The sequence below is a fragment of the Chiloscyllium plagiosum genome, unplaced genomic scaffold, assembly GCF_037043375.1.
Source record: "Chiloscyllium plagiosum isolate Xiang-an unplaced genomic scaffold, Cpla_swu_hap1 HiC_scaffold_29, whole genome shotgun sequence".
NCBI classification, from domain to species: domain Eukaryota; kingdom Metazoa; phylum Chordata; class Chondrichthyes; order Orectolobiformes; family Hemiscylliidae; genus Chiloscyllium; species Chiloscyllium plagiosum.
The window spans coordinates 51,556,697-51,571,489 of record NW_028270167.1 but is presented as its reverse complement, the minus strand read 5'-3'; the positions used below and the strand labels follow the sequence as shown (position 1 = coordinate 51,571,489).

General features: G+C 45.3%; 1 long non-coding RNA gene across 1 annotated transcript in view; it reads left to right on the top strand.

Annotated features, from left to right (window-relative positions):
* Window positions 1-12,419, top strand: part of LOC148142303 (uncharacterized) — a 32,402-nt gene extending 19,983 nt beyond the window's left edge. Inside the window, exon 5 of the long non-coding RNA XR_015752061.1 lies at window positions 11,024-12,419. This is a non-coding gene — a long non-coding RNA (uncharacterized LOC148142303). The remainder of the gene's footprint in view (window positions 1-11,023) is intronic.
* Window positions 12,420-14,793: the final 2,374 nt, after the last annotated feature.

The following is a 14,793-nucleotide window of genomic DNA, read 5'->3' as shown; positions in this document are numbered from 1 at the left end:
AAAGGAGAAAGGTTTATCTGTTCTGTCTGTGGGAAAATATCTTCAATATTTTTGTCAAGCCAAAAGCAGAACGATGTTCAGGTCCATGGTTGGATCACCCTTTGGGTGTGTGTTCAATTCTTGGCCCTGTAGCTGTGGAAGGAGGTATTGGCCTGAGAGAGAGCACAGATTTATCCATATTACACCTCGTCTCTTTGCAGGAACTGTCAGATTTAGTCTCAATCATCCACTTTATGATGTTAACCTGTAAACTCCTTACTTCCAATTCCCTGCAAATTTCACATTGAAATTCCTTGTGGACTCAAATTCCAGCACCATTTCAGGTGGAAAGTTCCAGATTCTGACAACTGTCTGTTCATTCGGAAACTGCTGAAGTCCATTTTGACTCTGGGGTTACAAAGGGATGAATTGAAAGATGAGATGCTGGTCCTGAGCTCCCATTGAGATGCATTGGAACAGTACAGGAGGCTGAGGGCAGTGTAGGTGTGACCAGACAATGAAAATGACAGGGCTGCACTGTGAGGGCTACTTGGATCAATGAGAGTGTTTTGGAGTTGGATGTAAACAGAGTGAGGTGAGACAGGGAGAAGGTGAAGCTGAAACTCCGTTTTACTTCAGACTATTCAGAAATTCACAGTCCCAATGGGAATAGCCAATTTGTCAGTGATACCTGCGGAGTATTTAAGTTTATAAAAGTACAACATATCAGCTGAACTAAAGATTTGTTTTATTATAATGGGCATGTTTGAAGTGAAGGAAGGTTGCTCACTCATTTAAATTCTCTTAATGGGAGTAACTAGATGAATGTAGTGAGATGTTGTTACAAGAGCCCTCAGACCCGTGGTGTGCTCCTCTTGCACAATGTGGGACATAAGGGATGCTTCCAGTGTCCCTTACGGCTATGTGTGCAGGCAGTGTGCCCACCTGTCGCTACTGAGAAACTGTTTTTCAGACCTGGAACTGAGAATGGACTCGCTGTGGAGCAATGCTGAGATTTTTATGGACAGAATGGTTAATGAGTTAGTCACACTGCAGGTGAGAGTTACACAGGCAGAAAGGGAATGTGTGACCATCAGATCAAGTAAAAGGCTCAGGAAGGAAATGCAGGACTCCCCAGCGGTTATTCCCTTCTTATACAGATACTATGCACCACTTGGAATTCTATAAAGGGGGCAACAGGTGGGGTGGCCTCTCAGGGGAAATCAGCAACAGCCAGGTTCATGACACTGCTCCACTGCACAGAACAGGAGGAGGGAGAATGGCAGAGCTGTAGTGACAGGGGATCCAGTAGACAGGCGTGTCTGTGGCCACAGACATGAATCCAAACAGTGGAATTGAACCCAGGTCCCTTTATTGATAAGTGCACAGACCAATAAAGGTCAGTGTCCCAAATGCAACCTTCAGCACTTGACCACCCTGAAGCTCCATTTTCCAGGGACTGTGCACTTGTTCTGAGGTCTTCAGAGGGATTGAAGGGGACAGGAAAAAAACAGGAGCAAGGTTGTGTTGCAGATCTATAAAATAACTGTCTCTCTCGCCTCTCGGTTTCTCCCCCCGCCTCGGTCGCCCACACCCCTCGTGCCTCCTCCCCACCACAGGGAAAAGACCTTGTGTATTTACTCTATCCATGCCCCTCCTGATTTTATAAACCCCTATAAGGTCACCCATCAGCATCTAATGCTCCAGGGAAAACAGTGTATTCAGCCTCTCCCTGTAGCTCAAATCCTCCAACCCTGGCAACATGCTTGTAATTCTTTTCTGACCCCTTTCACGTTTCACAATATTGTTTTGATAGGAAGGAGACCAGAATTGTATGCAATATTCCAAGATTGACCTAACCAATGTCCTGTAGAGCCGCAATATGACCTCCCAACTCCTATACTCAGTGCTCTGACCGATAAATGAAAGCATACTAAACACCTACTTCACTATCCTATCTACCTGCGATTCTGCTTTCAAGGAGCTATGAACCTGCATTCCAAGGTCTCTTTGTTCAGGAGCACTCCCGAGGACCTTACCATTAAGTGTATACACCCTGCTAATATTTGCTTTTCCAATATGCAGCACCTCACATTTATCTAAATTAAACTCTTTCTGCCAGTCCTCAGCACATTCGACCCTCTGATCAAGATCCTGTTGTAATCTGAGGTAATCCTCTTCACTGTCCACTACACCTGCAATTTTGGTGTCATCTTACTAACAATGCTTCCTATATTCACATCCAAATCATTCATATAAATGATGAAAATTAGTGGATCCAGCACCAATACTTTGTGACACCCCACTGGTCACAGGTCTCCAATCTGAAAAGCAACCTTCCACCACCACCCTCTGTCTTCTACCTTTGAGCCAGTTTTGTATCCAAATGGCTAGTTCTCTCTATCTTCCTTGAGATCTAACCTTGCTAACCAGTCTTCCATGGGGAACCTTGTTGAACACCTTACTGAAATCCATGTAGATCGTTTACACCGCTTTGCCCTCATCAATCCTCTTTGTTACTTCTTCTAAAAAATTGACTCATGTTCATGAGAGGTGATTTCTCACACACAAAGCAGTTATTAATATCCACGACTTAACTGTACATTGGGGTCTGCGTCACACAATTATAGGTGTTAATATTCTGGATAAAGTTCACGTACACCAGCTTTGTGTTAGTGACTGTGTGTTGAGTCTTGTTAATAACACCAATGCCGGTTAGTTCCTTTTGAAAGGCAGTCCCTTCCGTTCTGCTTGTCTCCTCCATCCCCACCGTAGACAGTAAGTGGGAGGAGCTCATGGAGTTTCCATGTGAGTGAAATTGAGAAAATCTTCCCTTCATTCCATTAGCCCACCAGGAAATAGTGGTAGTGTCCTTACCTCTGTACCACGAGGTTTGGGTTCAAAGTTGAGTAACAGCATCTTTGAAGAGGCTGTTTGGAAAACATGCCCAAGCTTCCAGCTGTCCCTGCCTGAGCCTCCAAATACAACCTTCCTGTAGTTTCTCTCCTGTCAGACTCTCCCATTGCTCAGTTTGTCCAGGATCCCCTCCTGCTGCAGCACTGCTCCTGTCCCTCACTGAGCTGTCCATCCCCCCAGTGTCCTCCACATTCATTCATTGTTTACCATCCTATTGTCCCAGTACTCCAGTCCTCCAGCCCCGCCCCCTCCACCCTATTGGGCAGCAACTGCTGTCAATCACCCAGGGTCCTATGTGATCTGGAACATGCTCTGTAGGAGGGGCAACCAGTGCACGGGCGCAGTGCTGGCCAATTGTTGGCGTATGTGCAGTATGGGACAGTGCCAGGGAGGCTGTGGGTGTGTGGGATTAATCTGTCATTTGGCAGCTCACTCCTTTCCTCCTCTGGGAACAGGACCCAGGGGAATGGTCCCAGCCCTGGTATCGTGACAAGTGGTCGGCGTATCAGTGGGGGGAGCATTTTGCAGAAAGTTATCTGAACTCGTGTGAAGATTCAGTAATGTTATGGAGAGGATCAAGGATGGGCCTGCAATTAAAGTTCTAATTTGGTTCATTTTAGTTCAACCAGATATGATTTGGCCAGTGTGTGCAGGATGGTTCTTATCAGAGGGTCGGTGTGGGGAATATAAATAAGAGATTCCAGATTGGGAAAAAAAAATCAGTTTGGGTCTGACCAGGAAGGAAACCCTGGGAGGTGGGAGGAGGATTCACCAACACCCAGGAGGCTCTGATTCAGAGTAATAGACTTGATTAGATTAGATTTCCTACAGTGTGGCAACAGGCCCTTCGGCCCAACCAGTCCACACTGAAGAGTAACCCACGCAGACCCATTTCCCATGGCCGATTCACCTGACTTGAGCATCTTTGGATTGTGGGAGGAAACCGCAGCACCCGGAGGAAACCCACGCAGACACGGGGAGAACGTGCAAACTCCACACAGACAGTCACCCAAGGCTGGAATCGAACCTGGGACCCTAGTGTTGTGGGGCAGCAGTGCCATCGTGCCACCCCCTTTTTTTTTGTTCTTAGCCTGCAGGCAGGAGCTAGGGAGCTGAATTCAAGGAGAGGAGAGAGAGTGTGAGAACTGGGTGTGGAGGAAAGGAGTGAGGAGATTGGTCTGGTCTTCAGTTAACGAGAGAGAAATTGTGAGACTGAGATTTAAAGCTTTGGGGCAACAAGGAAACTACAATTTAATACTATCATTGTCTTATAAAGATCTTGTTTTCTCTGTACGGTACTGAAATGGCGGATTTGCGGATGAGAAATTCAAATTGAACTTCATGTTCAGTTTTGATGGTTACTTGATCCGTGCCGATCTGAATATCATTGGCCTTTTCATGTTGAAGGAAAGGTGTGTATTCTGTCCGTGGGTGAATATTTCAAATATCACTGTGACTGGAAACATTACTGAGACACAGCCAAGTCCATGTCAGTGTGGTGACTGTGGAGAGAGATTTCGTTTGTTTTTAAAAGTCTGAAAACATGGCACATTTTCCAGGAACAATTAAGCTACAGATTTGTTTTGTATGAGGACAAGGTTTTAATTAACCAAGCAACCAGAAAGAGACAAGGATGCCTGCACCATGGAACAAACCATGAAAACGGGATTGTTGTAAAGGAGTTAATTATCGATCATGGCTTGTAATTCATTGGCGTTGTCACGTCGGTTCCAGCGCCTTTGGGAAATAGTGGAAATGTGATGAATTTAATGTAGGTTTCAGTTATTAAACGGGAAAAAGTGCAGAAGAAATTTACAAGGATTTTTGCCAGGGCTCAGGGGTCTGAGTTATAGGAAGAGGTTGGACAAGCAAGGATTTTTTTTTTGGTTAGAGCAGAGGAAACAGGGGGGGAATCTTTTCTCGAAGTCTATAAGACAATGAGAGGCATGGGTAAGGTGAATGCACTCAGTCTTTTGCCCAGTGAATCAAGGACTGGAGGGCATCAGTTTAAGGTTATAGGAGAAAGAATGAAAGGGAACCTGAGGGGCAACTGTTTTACACAGAGGGTGGTATGTATATGGACTGAGCTGCCAGTGGAAGTGGTTGAGGTGGGTACATTAATAACATGTAAAAAATATTTGGACAAATGCATGGATAGCAAAGGGTCAGAAGCAGATGGGCCAAATGCAGGAAAATGTGGTTCACGTGATGGGCATTTTGGCGGGCATGGGCCAGTTTGGGCCAAAGGGCCAGCCTCTGCTATAGGATGCTCTGACTCCAAGTATATTTGCTATTTCTCCTGCTATCTCTGGTAGCACCCTGGGATGTATTTCATCTGAGCAAGGAGACGTGTCCACCTTGAACTCCATTAGCTTGCCCAGTTCTAACGCTTTCGTGATGATGGTTGTTTCTTGCTCCTCACCTTCCTTTGTCTCTTTATCAATTACTGGCATGTTCTTCATATCCTCCACTGTGAAGACTGCTGTGTGCTCATATTCCTGAACCCTGCTGGATAGGAATAACTAGGTACAGAACTCTGAGAGGTCTTCTTTGAGTCTTTATTGATGAGACATGGCAGGTACCTTGATAGTGTACATGCAAAACACCTCCAGGCAGCATCAGGTAACCCCCCGCCTGTCCGATGTGCCACTCCCATTCTTATACCTTTGTGGTTTTGAATGGAGGCTGTCTCTCAATATTATTTCCATAGCAACGGCAGTTAAAAAGTCGAGTTCAGCTCAACACTTTGTGTGAAATCACATACCCCTCCCCCACACCCCTGTGGCTCAGTAAGGTCTCTGACAGGCACTTCAGTTTCAGTGGGGCTGTCTGTCAGGATTCTGATGTTGAAGAACTGGTGTTGGACTGGGGTAGGCAAAGTTTAAAAACCACACATCACCAAGTTGTACTTCCAAATAAACCTGTTGGACTATAAGCTTTTGCAGTGTGCTGTGAGTTTGAACTTGATCAGGATTATCTCTATGGTAACAGTTAAGTGCTTCAACAATTACAGAGGCCATATGTTCCCCACATAATAGGTTCCCCTCTAGCAGTGTAAACTGCTATTCTGACCCTGGGGATAGCTACTCAATCCCATCTAGCTTTCTGTGGATCTTTAAAGTTTTTCTAATCTCCTAGATTCTCCTTGGCCTTTGCCAATTTGTATGCTTTCTATTTCAATTTGATAAACTCCCTTATTTCCTTAGCCACCCATGACAGATTTCTTCTTTTCCTACAGTCCTTTGTTTTCACTGATATATACTTTTGCTGAGCAGTTTGAAAATTTTTTTGATATTCCTCCACTGTCTGTCAACTGTCCCACCCTAAAGTCTTTGCTTCCAGTCTATATTAGCCAACTCCTGCCTCATCCTATTGTAGTCTCCTTTGTTTAAGCACAGGATCTTGGGATTGGATTTAATCTTCCCGCTTTCCAACTGTATTCTAAATTCAATCATACTTAACACAAGTCTTTTATCAGATTATGAGGTGAGGCGATGTTACCTGGGTGTTTTGGTTTTCATTGTCAGAGACCTTGGCTTTGTAATAAAGTACAGGATAGATATTCACAACAGAATGGCTGTTGGAGGTTCCTGGTTACAGGTGTTTCAGTAAGATTAGGGAGGGTGGGAAAAAAGGAGGGGGGGTGGCATTGCTAATTAGAAATGGTATAACGGCTGCAGAAAGGAAGTTTGAGGGGGATCTGCCTCTGGAGGTAGTATGGGCTGAAGTCAGAAATAGGAAAAGTGCAGTCACCTTGTTGGGTGTTTACTATAGGCCCCCCAATAGCAGCAGAGATGTGGAGAAACAGATTGGGAAACAGATTTTGGAAAGGTGCAGAAGCCACAGGGTCGTAGTCATGGGCGACTTCAACTTCCCAAATATTGATTGGAAGCTCTTTAGATCAAGTAGATTGGATGGGGCGGTGTTTGTGCAGTGTGTCCAGGAAGCTTTTCTAACGCAGTATGTAGATTGTCCAACCAGAGGGGAGGCCATATTGGATTTGGTACTCGGTAATGAACCGGGACAAGTGGAGGGCCTGTTAGTGGGTGAACATTTTGGTGATGGTGACCACAATTCTGTGACTTTCACCTTGGTTATGGAGAGAGATAGGTGCGCACAACAAGGTAGATTTTATAATTGGGGGAAGGGAAATTACGATGCTGTAAGGCAGGATTTGAGGAGCATACGTTGGGAGCATAGGCTGTCAGGGAAGGATGTGGTGGAAATGTGGAACTTTTTCAAAGAGCAGATACGACGTGTCCATGATATGTATGTACCTATCAGGCAGGAAAGAAATGGTCGTGTGAGGGAGCCTTGGTTGACGAGAGAGGTTGAATGTCTGGTAAAGAGGAAGAAGGAGGCTTACATAAGGTTGAGGAAACAGGATTCAGTCAGAGCAGTGGAGGGATACAGGATAGCCAGAAGGGACCTGAAGAAAGGGATTAGGAGAGCTAAGAGAGGGCATGAAAAATCGTTGGCGGATAGGATCAAGGATAACCCCAAGGCATTTTATGCGTATGTGAGAAACATGAGAATGACGAGAACGAGGGTAGGTCCGATCAAGGACAGTAGTGGGAGACTGTGTATTGAGTCGGAAGAGATAGGAGAGGTCTTGAACAAGTACTTCTCTTCAGTATTTACGAACGAGAGGGACCGTATTGTAGAAGAGGAGAGTGTGAAATGGACTGGTAAGCTAGAAGAGATACCTGTTAGGAAGGAAGATGTGTTGGACATTTTGAACAACTTGAGGATAGACAAGTCCCCCGGGCCTGACGGGATATATCCTAGGATTATGTGGGAAGCAAGAGAGGAAATTGCAGTACCGTTGGCAATGATCTTCTCGTCTTCACTGGCAACGGGGGTGGTACCAGGGGACTGGAGAGTAGCGAATGTTGTTCCCCTGTTCAAAAAAGGGAATAGGGATAACCCCGGGAATTACAGGCCTGTTAGTCTTACTTCTGTGGTAGGCAAAGTAATGGAAAGGGGACTGAGGGATAGGATTTATGAGTATCTGGAAAGACACTGCTTGATTAGGGACAGCCAGCACGGATTTGTGAAGGGTAGGTCTTGCCTTACAAGTCTTATTGAATTCTTCGAGGAGGTGACCAAGCATGTGGATGAGGGAAGAGCAGTGGATGTCGTGTACATGGATTTTAGTAAGGCATTTGATAAGGTTCCCCATGGTAGGCTTATGCGGAAAGTCAGGAGGCATGGGATAGAGGGAAATTTGGCCAATTGGATAGAAAACTGGCTAACCGGTCGAAGGCAGAGAGTGGTGGTAGATGGTAAATATTCAGCCTGGAGCCCAGTTACAAGTGGAGTTCCGCAGGGATCAGTTCTGGGTCCTCTGCTGTTTGTAATTTTTATTAATGACTTAGATGAGGGAGTCGAAGGGTGGGTCAGTAAATTTGCAGATGATACGAAGATAGGTGGAGTTGTGGACAGTGAGGAGGGCTGTTGTCGGCTGCAAAGAGACTTAGATATGATGCAGAGCTGGGCTGAGGAGTGGCAGATGGAGTTCAACCCTGCCAAGTGTGAGGTTGTCCATTTTGGAAGAACAAATAAGAATGCGGAATACAGGGTTAATGGTAGGGTTCTTAGTCAGGTGGAGGAACAGAGGGATCTTGGGGTCTATGTACATAGATCTTTGAAGGTTGCCACTCAGGTGGATAGAGTTTGTAAGAAGGCCTATGGAGTATTATCGTTCATTAGCAGAGGGATTGAATTCAAGAGTCGTGAAGTGATGTTGCAGCTGTACAGGACTTTGGTTAGGCCACAGTTGGAGTACTGTGTGCAGTTCTGGTCGCCTCACTTTAGGAAAGATGTGGAAGCTTTGGAGAGGGTGCAGAGAAGATTTACCAGGATGTTGCCTGGAATGGAGAGGAAGTCGTACGAGGATAGGTTGAGAGTTCTCGGCCTTTTCTCGTTGGAACGGCGAAGGATGAGGGTTGACTTGATAGAGGTTTATAAGATGATCAGAGGAATAGATAGAGTAGACAGTCAGAAACTTTTTCCCCGGGTACAACAGAGTGTTACAAGGGGACATAAATTTAAGGTGAAGGGTGGAAGGTATAGGGGAGATGTCAGGGGTGGGTTCTTTACCCAGAGAGTGGTGGGGGCATGGAATGCGCTGCCCGTGGGAGTGGTAGAGTCGGAATCATTGGCGACCTTTAAGCGGCATTTGGATAGGTACATGGATGGGTACTTAATCTAGGTTAGAAGTTCGGCACAACATCGTGGGCCGAAGGGCCTGTTCTGTGCTGTATTGTTCTATGTTCTATGTTCTATGTTCTATGTAGAATATTCTGGACAGTGTGAATGTACTACACAGTCTAAAACCATACATCACTGTCTCCCCTCCATTCACATGATTTGGAAATGCCGGTGTTGGACTGGGGTGTACAAAAATTTTAAAATCACACAACGCCAGGTTATAGTCCCTCAGGTTAAATTGGAAGCACACTAGATTTCGGAGTGTCGCTCCTTCATCATGATCCAATTAAACCTGCTGGACTATAACCTGTTGTTGTGATTTTTAACTCACCTCAATTTAAAATTGCAAAATCATTATCTCCCACACGCTTCCTCACTATCTCATCCACCTGACTATCCTGCTTTTTCCGAAAATCTCCTTTGGTGAAGGTAGTGAGTTTTGGATTCAGCTTTCCAGTTATTACCGTAAAAAGATAAGCCCTCAGCCCAGGAGAGGCAATGCAGCCCTTTGAACCAGCTCCACCATTTAATACCATAATGATTGAGCTCACCTCGGTCTCAGCTGGATTTTTCCCACCTGCTCCCTCTCTCGCCCTTCATCTCATTGCAAATTTAACATCTGTATCTCTTCAGTAAATTTGCTTATTGTCCTGGCATCCACTGTATTTTGAATAAGGAATTCCCCAGATTCACAGCACTTTGAGATAGGTACATTCTTCTTCATGAGAATAGAATAGAGTCCCTACAGTGCAGAGACAGGGTATTCGTCCATGGAGTCCACACCAACCCTATAATGAGCATCCCATTCAGACTCACCCATTTCCTGTATTTCCCATGGTTAATGGCTTAACCTGCACAGGCATGGACACTGTGGGAATTTAGCATAGCCAATCCACTTAACCTGCACATCTTTGGACTGAGAGATGAAACTGGAGTACCCAAAGGAAACTTGCACAGACACGGAGAGAACGTGTAAACTCCACACAGTCGCCTAAGGCTGGAATCAAATCCAGGTCCCTGACGCTGTGAGTCAACAATGCTAACAATTGAGCCACCTCTGCTTAAAACCTGCTCCTCCTATTAACCACTCCACGCCCCAGTTGGCTGAATCTATATTCTTTACATCAAAAAATCAGGTTGTGGAAGCAGATGTCTCAGTAAAACCCAGTGACAGTCCATATGTTCTGTGTGTCTGTATGTGGATCCTACACACAACCCTCCAGCCTACACTTTATAATCACTTCCCAGAGACAGGGCTCCAGTGGCTTCATGGGGACTACAACTCCCACAAGCCCTGAGGCAGGGACCACGCATGTGTGGGGAAACCCAGAACTGTACATGTACAGAAAATGGGTGGGTTTTGGAGCATGTACTTTGGGTAAGTATACTTTGCGGAAAGTACTTCACACTGTGATTGGCTGGAGGAGGAATGCATCTGCTCATAGTATTGATCAGTTGGGGGGTCAAAGTGTCACTACACGCATGGAGGACCATTCTCTATTCCCAATTCATTGTAATGGTGGGAATCAACTGATGGGGAACGAAGAATGATCTGACCCATTCTCCCAGACTGTAGGTTCCTCTTCTGTCCAGGATCTGCCACCTCCCTTTCTGTTTCCTTTTGTTTCATTCTGCTGTTACATTACTGACTTGCAGCAACTGAAGGGAAAGGAAGTGAACCCAGAAAGGGTGCAGAGTCTAACCAGGGACGGGAAGTGGTGGCATGGATCTTTTTATCAGTAATGCTATGAGAATGTGGAGGGTGTACATTAGGGGGTAGCAGAGTCAGAATGGTGGGAGAGAGTAAGTGGGCTGGAGGGTTACAGCTTTGAGGGAAGAAAGGGGAAAAGGATATTCCAGAGAAACTAGAATTGTCTGTTCTGAATTTCTAATCTGTAAATATTCCTTTATACAGGGTGCTAGATGGTGAAGATTTGCAACTGAAATCTCAGAATCATGTGCAGATCATGATTAAGTTAACCAGCATTTGAAGAACCAAAGATAGAGAATCTCTCGGCCAAAATCCTGCAACACTCTCCCTCCCAGCATTGTCGGTCTATCTGCACCAAATGGACTGTGAATGGTTCAAGACAGCAGCTCACTACCATCTTCTCAAGGGTAACGAGAGATGGGGTATAAATGCTGGCTGAGCCAGTGATGCCCATATCCTGGAAACGGTTTCTGTCTCGAGTTGCTAAAACCCAGTTGATGTTACTGCAGGATGATGAGGGAGGCTGAGTACATCCTCCAGGAGGCAGCACCATCACATTACCCCTGCCTACACCCACACAGTAACACAGCAACATCACTGGTACAAAAGTCAGTAAAGTTAAAGGAGGACTTCGATATAGTTCTTCGAGGTAAAGTCATGAAAGGGGATTGGAACACAGCAGGAACAGGAGACTGAGCTGGATGGTCAGCTGTTTCCCATTGAATGGTGGAGCAGGATTGAAAGGCTGAATGGTCTCCTCCTGCTGCTATCTTCCAGGAGATTGAACTTCCACATCTTTTTTCAGTGAGGGATGGTTTGATGGATTTTATTTAACATTTATCTTTAACACAAGGTTTGTAAATTTTGGTTTTAAAATGTTGTAAAGGTTGTTTGCACAGCAAATAAAATTAAAGAAAATAAATTAAACTGTCTGAATATAAGTTTTAAAACTTTCAACCTCCTGTAAAACAAAATCCTGTCTATTCCCGGACCCCATCACTTTCCAGCTACTCAAACTCCAGGAAAATATTCCCTCCCTGTCTGAACCTTTGGTTTGATTTAACTGCTTTTCAGTTCTCGTTCTGTGAGCTGTGAAGCATTCTTTTTCCCATTTCTCCGACCCAGAAATGTTATCACAGTAACTTTCCCACCATCAAAATCATCATTACGCCATTTTGCTTTTGGTTAACATATAATCACCAGCAGAGAAAAATGAGGACCACAGATGCTGGAAGCCAGAGCCTAGATTAGAGTAGTGCAGGAAAAGGGCTTTACCAAAACGTTGCTTTTCCTTCTCCTTGGATTCTGCCTAACTTGCTGTTCTTTTCCAGCACCACTCTAATCTAGACATATCATCACCAGCAGTAACCAATCATTTGTGTAACCAATTGAATATTTCCAAACAAAGCCCATTACTGGCCAAGCAAACCATTATAAGTGACAAAGTGAGAAGGGACTAAATCAAAGTAGAGTTGTATGGAGGGGGCAGCGGTGGAGATAAAGCACTGTATCCCCTGCGGTGCCCACCTCTATCTCAAAGCATCGAGAGCATTGATACGCAGCACATGCTCCTTCTCCAAGGACACTTTGCTGTGTAGCCTTTATCCTCAATCATGGAATAGAATCCCGACAGTGTGGAAGCAGAGCATTGGCCCATCAAATCCCACCGACCATCCGAAGAGCATCCCAGACAGAGCACTCCATCCCTGCAACAGTGCATTTCCCATGGCTGATCCACCTAGTCTGCACATTCCTGGACACTGTGGACAACTTAGCACGACTGGCCCACCTGACCCGCATATCTTTGGATTGTGGGAGGAAGCACCTGGAGGGGACCCACACTATCATGGGGAGAATGTGGGAACTCGACATTGACCAAGGCTGGACTCCAACCTTGTACGTGGTGCTGTGAAGCAGCAGTGCTATGATCATAATTTAAATCAAAACAGATTATCATTGCTTTTTGTCACATTGCTGTTTGTGGAGACTAACTGCACAGAGAGACACCCTGAGGTTCAGAAAGTGGCAATATAAATTCAGTCAACTCCAGCCCAGTTCATGTGATGAACAACCACAACATCAAAACTCCAACAGTGTCGTCATATACAAGGTCCTGTGCTGATTCTGATGGACAGTAACTCCAGAATCAGAGTCCTGCAGTGATGTCTGAACTCTACCCCACACGGAGCAGGTGGGTGACCACTTCCCTGTGAGCACTCACTGGGCTCTCAGTCGTGTTGAAGACTCAGCAAATCCTTTGTCACACAGATAGGGAAACAGCTTCTAACCAGTGTGAACCCGCTTGGGTCTCAGGGGACAGGATGAATAACTGAATCCTCTCTCACATACTGACCATATGATTGGCCTCTCCCCCTGTGTGGGCTTGCTGGGGTCTCAGGGGGTAGGATGAATCACTGAATCCCCCCTCACACACTGACCATCTGAATGGTCTCTCCCCTGTGTGGGCTCACTGGGGTCTCAGCAGGTGGTGCATTTGTGTGTATCTCTTCTCCCACACTGGGAACAAGTGAATGACCTTTCCCCAGAGTGAGCTCGCTGGTGTTTCAGCAGGTCACTGCGTGAATCCTTTCCCACACACTGAGCAGATGAATGGCCTCTCCCCGATGGGAATGCACTGATGTCTCCGCAGATGGGAGATTTGAATGAATCCTTTCACACACATGGAGCAGGTGAAGGATCTAAATCCACTGTGCTATCTCTGGTGTCTCAGCAGATTGTAAGATCGAGTAAACCCTTTCCCATACGTGAGGCAGGTGAGCGGCCTCTCCGCAGTGTGACTGTCAGTGAGTGTCCACTGGGAAGGGTAGGTAAATTCCTTCCCACAATCCCCACTTTTGCGTACCCTCGCCCTGGTCCCATCATAATGGTGTCTTCCCAGATCACATGACTGGTTAAATATTCGATCACAAGCAAAACATGGGAATGATTTGTCTGGGCTGAGAATGCTGCGTTCTCCTTCCATATTACCGATAAGGATCTGGACCTGTGCAATTGGATGACTCTGCAGTTGATGTGATGTTAAAGCTGAGTTTCCCATCTGGGAACTCTCTCTCTCTGTAAAACAATTTTTCCCTATCATTATTACAACTCCCAAAACCTGCTTTCCCATCAGTCCTCCTGAACTTCTAAATTTGGACTAATGCAATGACCTCAGTAATGTGCCTTTCTCTCACTTGTTTCTGAAAGTAAATTAGGAACATTTTGAATAACTTTGCACACTTTACCAGAAGAACCCATACCTATTCTTTCATTTACAAGTTTTAACCCGTGGGAAATTTGCTAGCTTCTCCAATGACCGTTATAATGTTCTGACCACTTCTACAGAGCTAATGTAAGTCAATTCTAACAATTATCAATAGATTGTATCTAACCAGGATGCCCCCACAACAGGAAGTGCTCTGACACTCAATGCCTATAAGTTGTGTTTTTTTTTCTTAAAGCCCCTCATGCTTCTGGCAATCTGGCAATACAATTGAAGATATTTTATACAGTAGCCTTACAGTCTCAATTGCCAGTTCCAGTCCATGAAGCCGCCAGTTACACACACCAGTGACTTGAATTCTGACGACAGTGTTGCCCTGGCAGGAGAGATTGAAGAGCATGAAACTGTCTTCTCTGGAGTATCTAAAATGAAACACTTGAAATGAACAAAATTCTTCAAAAGCTCGATAGGACAGATACAGGAAGGATGTTCTCCCTGGCTGGTATATCTGGAATGAAGTCAGCACTAACTGTGGTATCTTTACCCAGCATCCCCTTTAGCTGCATCAATGTTTAAGATGTATTTGCTGCTCTAATTCCACTCTCTTGATCACTCCCATTTGTAATGGCTGTACTGTTGGGGCCATGCAAATTTATAACATTTGATTCAATCCATCCCAAAGTCTTTCTGTATAGGTGTCTCACTTTTTTTCACAGAGACTCTCAATCAATCTGACCTCTTCACAATCCCT